Here is a 7,022-nt window from a genome sequence, read left to right as displayed (position 1 = left end):
GTCCTGGGACTGAATCCTGTGTCAAGCTCCCTGCTCAGCGAGGAGTCTGCTTCTCCCTCTCCCTCTGCCCTTCCGCCTACTCATGCTCGTGCTCTCTCTCTCTCAAATAAAATATTTTAAAAACTTTTAAAAAATAATCTGTTTTAAAAAAAGAAAAAGGCAAAACGGAGCTAGCAAAAAGACATAATAATCTATGATATTGTTTGTCTTTCCTTTTACGAAAGATTAGCATGATTTCTAGTCACCAGATGGGCAGCCATAAACTGATTGGTTAAATTTTGTGGTCTAAATATAAACTGTGAACAATACTCTGAAAATATTCAATAACTGAATCAATAACTTGTTAACATTAATAATTAGCAAAAAATGCTATTATTACAACCAAAATAATATGGTAGTCTTTGGGAGATACTGCTTTCAGATGCCTGAGCACTCTTCCATTTGAAAAAGAACAGTTTATTAGTTGTTACTTATATTTTTTCCTCCTAAATCAAAAGGAGATTCATAGCAGTAAGGAACACGATATTTACCTAAGTGAAACGCAAAGAGAATTTTCTGAAAAGGTCCTTATATTAACTATGTCTTCATTATATTCTGTATTTTAATACTTTGAGATCTGGAGGCTTGCTGACCTGGAGAGACTACCCCTCCCAGGGCTAGCCAATTCCTAGATAGTCAACAGTTTACCCCTCAAGCTAGCCTTTTCTTTTTTTTTTCTTTAAATATTTTATTTATTTATTCATAAGAGACACAGAGAGAGAGAGAGAGAGAGAGAGGCAGAGAGGGAGAAGCAGGATCCATGCAGGGAGCCCGAAGTGGTCATGCCCTGAGCCAAAGGCAGTCCTAAACCACTGAGCCACCCAGAAGTCCCAAAAGCTAGCCTTTCAAATGCAAAGCAACCAATCCGGAGCCCACACCCCAACTACCTCCTCCACTAGCTCCCACACTCAGAGCTACTATCCATGTGCCCTAATTACTGCAGGGACAGCTACCACAGGACGGACAGCTCCCGTGCAGCAGAGCGCACTGAAATTTTTCAAACTAACCAATCCTAAACTTGCTTACCCTTCCTAGCCTGTTTCTTCCAATGGAAACCACAATAAAGGCTCTTGCTCACATTTTCCCCCTACTCCGTCGCCTCCTGATTGACCCCAGTGCTTCCTGGCACCCCCAACCCTGGTGGCATGGCACATCCCTTCCTCTTAGAGGAATTATTTCTATATTCTGTACACTTCCTTTTTTTTTTTTTTTTTTAGGTCTTGGCTTTCTCCTTTTATTTACCTTTTAGCTAACCCAGATCTTAAAATTACTTATAATGTAATCTTCATTTATTTTAGAACTACCTCTAATTCTTTCTGAGACAAGGCAAGAAATATCTGACTAAATAAAAGAATGAGTCATTAAATTATAAAACTTGCAAAGGAGTGCCCTTGTAAACTTACTTTTCAATCTATCAATATGAATTTTCCTTTTTTTTTTAATCTCTATACCCAACATGGGGCTCGAACTCATGACCCTGAGATCAAGACTTGCAATGCTCTTCTTACAGAGCCAGCCAGGCACTCCATGCATTTTCCATTCTTTTTTTAAAAATATTTTATTTATTTATTCATGACAGACATAGAGAGAGGGTAGGGAGCAAAGACACAGGCAGAAGGAGAAGCAGGCTCCATGCAGGGAGCCCGATGTGGGAGTTGATCCCAGGACTCCAGGATCACGCCCTGGGCCAAAGGCAGGCGCCAAACCGCTGAGCCACCCAGGGATTCCCTCCATTCTTTTTTTGATTCTTAGTGTCTGTACTACCTCCAGCCTCTGGAGGATGTTATTTCATTTTTTTAAAAGGTTTTATTTATTTATTCATGAGAGACACACACACACAGAGACAGAGGCAGAGACAGAAGCAGAGGGAGAAGCAGGCTCCATGCAGGGAACCTGATGTGTAGGATCTCCAGGATCAGGCCCTGGACTGAAGGCAGTGCTAAACTGCTGAGCCACCCGGGCTGCCCTGGAGGATGTTATTTCAAATGTAATTCTTTCATGTGAAAATACCTCTATTCTGTAAAAGAAGGTCTATAATATTTGAGGCAATAAACAACACCAAAACTTTGAGAAACCCTTCTTATCAACTAAATGTTAATCCAATGAGTGGGGCCATGCAGAGTGACAAGAAAGCTAAAAATATAGATTTTGATGGTTTATAAATTATATTAATTTTTAGTTAATATTTATTAGATGAATTCTTTCTTTGTCCCTACAATGTCAAATGTGCTCCCTCTGACAAATATATCGGTGGTTGCTGTCCATAAAACAAAACAAAATGAGGAGTGGCTCAGTCAGTTGGGCATCAGGCTCTTGATTTCCACTCGGGTCGTGATCTCGGGGTCGTGGAATCAAGAATCAAGCACTGTGCCCAGCTCCATGCTTGGCGTAGAGTCTGCTTGGCATTCTCCCTCTCCCTCTGCCTCCCTCCCCCTGCTTGCACTTTCTCTGTCTCAATAAATAAATAGTATTTTAAAATATATATATATAAAAATAAAACAAAAGACTTCATCACTTTTTTTAAGTTTTATTTATTTAAGTAATCTCTGCACCTGATGTGGGGCTCAAACTCACTACCAAGATGAAGAGTTGCATGCTCCTCTGACTGCACCAGCCAGGTGCCTCTTCATTACCTTTTCTAATTAAACAAGAAAAAAAATCTATTTAAGTAGTGTCATTTTCCTTAGACTCCTGCTATGCTATTTAAAGATCATTCCTCAAATGAATAAAAAAACAAGACACATTATGTATGGGGTCTACAGGAAACTCACTTCAGACCTAAAGACACACGACTGAAAGTGAAAGGATGGAAAAAGATATTCCATGCAAATGGAAGTGGGGGAAAAAAGCTGGTGGCAATACTTCTATCAGACAAAATATATATTAAAACAGAGACCGTAACAAGAGACAAAGAAGGGCATTACATAATGATAAAGGGATCAATCCAACAAGATGTAACAATTATAAATATCTATGCTTTCAACATTGGAGCATCTAAATACATAAAGTAAATATCAACAGAAATAAAAAGATTGCTAGTAATACAATAATAGTAAGGGGACTTTAATACCCCACTTACATCATGGATAGATCATCTAGGCAGAAAATCAATAAGGAAACAATGTACTTGAATGACACATTACCAAATGGGTTTAGATATATATAGAACATTCCAACCAAAAATAATAGAATACACACAAAATTTTTATGGTACAGTTCTGTGAATGTATTTTCTCTTCCTTATGATTTTCTTAATAACATTTTCTTTTCTCCAGCTTACTTTATTATAAGAATACAATATATAATATGTATAGGCTTACAAAATATGTGTTAACTATTTTTTCTATTGGTAAGGCCTCTGGTCAACAATAGGCTATTAGTAGTTAAGTTTTCAAAGAGTTGAAATGTGGATTTTCAACCACATGGAGGGTTGGCACCCCAGCCCCATATTATTCAAAGGTCAACAGATTCATCTACTATGTGCTAGGCCCGTTGCTGTGCTAGGATACAATGTGAGCCACAAAAGACAAAGTGCTTCTCCTTAGGGTACTTACAGTCTAGTGCCTGAAACTATAAAAGGATCACATAAATATGTGTAAAATGCAACCTCAAAAATCACTTGGAAAAAAAGAATAAAATGGGAAGATCTGGGAAGTCAGAAGAGGTTTTCTTAGGTGATGGGGTTACCTGTGTTTCCCCATTATATTAGCTAGATTCAAATGATACAGAAAGGAATAGATAGTGAGCCTACTACCACTGTGTGCCTCATTCTGCACACTAAAATAGAATTGAATCTCTTCATCTGTGCTAATTTTCTATTAACATACCCTCTTAATCTTTATCTTAGGCCAGTACCATTCCTTTCCACATCCTTCATTCCTGTTCCCCACGTTCATACAGCATCCTATTCTGCACACAGTTCTCTCCACAGACACCACTACTACTTACACACACACATACACACACACACACACACACCTCATCCTTCTCATGTCCCCACCCACTACAGTTCCTTTTCCTGTTCCCAATTACTAAGGGGAAAATATTCAGTGATGAACGACCACTACCATTTGCATTTTTATCAGCATTTGCATTTTCTGAGTACACATAATACTGACATTTGGAAAGTGTAAAAATGTGAAATTATGAATTAAGTTGCAAACCTCCTAAGAACTTCTTACATTTTATAGGTGGCTGGCTGTGGTAGATGGTATTTGGTTGATACCAAACTGGGACACATGGGTTTTAGAACAAATAGTATCATGTTGTTTGAGAACACTTAGGAGATTCATAAAAGATATTTAAAACAGAATTTCTAGAAAATTCCTCTTTCCCATAAGAAATCATTCCTAAAACAAAACTCAAGGCAAACATCACTGTGAGATTGCCTGTGATCACTTTAGATACAAATACAGGTCAGATTACATCATTGTTAAATTATAATGTAAAGAGCCTGGGTTTTTCAGGGCTCTAAATGAAGTCTGGGCAGCAACTTGTTTTTTTTTGTTTGTTTGTTTTGTTTTGTTTTGTTTTGTTTTTTTAGCAACTTGTTTTAAAATACACACACACACTCACATACAGGCACATGGTTTGTTACTAATCTTCCTCTGAGAGTTAAGAAAATACACACCCTAAGATGTCATACAGTAAGAACTTTACAATTGTTTATACCATATTAGGAAAAAAGCTTATCCCATGATTAACTAGAATGTTTTTCCTTTTGATTTGGTAACCATCACACTAGTTAAGGAAACCATGAAACAATTTAAGTTCATTGCAAGTTATTTGATGTCCATGTTGTGATTAGGAGTAATCTAATTTATATTATAATAATTCCCTCAAGGAATATTTGTGGGTAGGCAAAAAAAAAAAAAATCTCATCTTTTTTCTATTTGGTAACACTGTATAGTATTATATTTTATTGGCAGGGAATTTTTAATGCTTTATTAGAGGGTTTTACTATATATTTTTTTAAAGATTTATTTATTTATTCATGAGAGACACAGAGAGAGAGAGAGGCAGAGGGAGAAGCAGGCTCCTCGCAGGGAGCCCGATGTGGGACTCGATCCTGGATCCCAGGATCATGCCCTGAGCCGAAGGCAGACACTCAACCACTGAGCCACCCAGGTGTCCTGGCTTTTACTATATTTTGACATGAAAGAAGTTTATGGTACTTTCATTTAGAGGTAGTAGAAGAAAGAAATCATTATTTATTGAGAATTTATGATGTGCCAAACAGTGTTCTGGACATTAACATGTCAGATCTCATTTAATTAGAATGAACATTGTACCGAACCAATTGAAGAACCAGTTATTGTTAATAATAATATTATTTTTTAAAGATTTTGTTTAGGGCGGGGGGTGGCTGGGAGGAGGAGCAGAGGGAGAGGGACAAGCAGACTCCACAATGAATGCTGAGCCCCATGTGGGACTCGATATCAGACACCAGAGAGCATGACCTGAGCTGAAATGAAGACTTGAACGCTCAACTGACTGAGCTACCCATGGGTCCCCTATTATTATTACTTTTTAATGACAAAGCTTTTCTACTTTTTTTTTTTTTTTTAGAGACAGCGTGCACATGCAAGCATGGGGGGCTAGGGAAGAGGGATAAGAGAGAATTCCAAGCTGGGCAGAGTCTGAGTCAGGGCTTAATACCATGACCTGGAGATCATGACTCCAGCTGAAATCAAGCCACTCAGGTGCCCATTAATGCTATTTTAAGTTTCCAAGAATTCTTTTTTGTTCTCATAATTTTCCTCTTTTTTACTTATCTGTTGTTTCATGAATGTGTTATTTTTTATGAAGTATCTATAGATTTTAATGAGCTGTTGTGTGTGGGTTTTTTTGTCGTTTTTAACTTTTTTCTAAGCTCTAGCTTATCCTTGGATTTTATCTCTGTTTTTGATGTTGGAGGCTTTGTTTCAGTGTATGGGGATCCTTGACAATTCATTCACATTTAAGAGTGGAACATTAGGCACCTGGGTGGCTCAGTTGGTTAAACATCTGCTCAGGCCATAATCCTGGGGTCCTGTGGTGGAGCCCCACATTGTCATTGAGCTCCCTGCTCAGCAGAGAGTCGGCTTCTCTCTCTCCCTCTTCGCCCCCCTGTTCTGGCTCCCTCTGCTCTCTCCCTCTCTCTGTCCAATAAATAAATAAATAAAATCTTAAAAAAAAAAAAAAAAAAGGAACATTCAAACCTGACTTGAAGCTGTGCGTGTATGAGCATGGCTTTGTCAAATAGTGGGCTTTACTATAGAGAGATCTGATTTTGGTGATTCTTGGAGAGGCCTCCAATTATCAGTATCTTTAGTCCTTTTCTTTTGGGCTTCTTAGATCTCCAGAAAAAGCATGTCCAATGTTGTATGTGGAGGCTCTAAGTCAGCTTACTACTGATCTTGGAGCTGAGTGGCTTTAGAGTTTCTCCCTTCAATATGCAGACTTGCACTTGCTACTCTTGTTCTCAGTGTGGTAGCCTCCTCTCAGATGGGCCTGATGCTCCCTCTGGTTCACTTTTATTCAGAAAGCAAACAAAATCTGCTGTGGTGGGAGAGGGGCAGTTGGCCAGCTATATATGGTGGTAGGTAATGGGGGGGGCAGTATAGGGAGAAAGCAAAGGAGATCTGGAGTATCTAACTGCTTCTTTTTTTTTTTTTATCTAACTGCTTCTGATCAAAACTTTCAAACGATTCTCCTGTTTTACCCTTCTTTTTCAGAGATTGCCAGTGTTTTAAAGTTTAAGTTTTATTATTATTTAGATAAGGAGATAATTGCCATGGAAAAGATAGTTTGTTATTCACCATTCCCAGAAGGAAGCCTGCCACACCACAAAGAGCCACAGGGGAAACACCAGGGTTGGTCAGCTGACAGAGGGAATAAAGGAACAGCCTTTATTGCAATTTCATAAGAGGACTCGGAGAGGCAGGGTAAGCAGGCTGAGGATTGGCTAGTTTAAATAATTTCAGCAGGCTCACAATAGCCAA

General features: G+C 38.5%; 1 protein-coding gene across 1 annotated transcript in view; it reads right to left on the bottom strand.

The window, feature by feature from the left end:
- Positions 1-2,651: 2,651 nt before the first annotated feature.
- Positions 2,652-7,022, bottom strand: part of RAB23 (RAB23, member RAS oncogene family) — a 49,736-nt gene continuing 45,365 nt past the window's right edge. Inside the window, exon 8 of the transcript XR_005367880.1 lies at positions 2,652-2,677. The gene's annotated coding sequence lies outside the window, so the exon portion shown is untranslated. The remainder of the gene's footprint in view (positions 2,678-7,022) is intronic.

This window comes from Canis lupus, chromosome 12 (genome assembly GCF_011100685.1).
Source record: "Canis lupus familiaris isolate Mischka breed German Shepherd chromosome 12, alternate assembly UU_Cfam_GSD_1.0, whole genome shotgun sequence".
Lineage (NCBI taxonomy): Eukaryota > Metazoa > Chordata > Mammalia > Carnivora > Canidae > Canis > Canis lupus.
The sequence above is the reverse complement of the archived record's forward strand: the minus strand, read 5'-3'. Positions and strand labels throughout refer to the sequence as shown.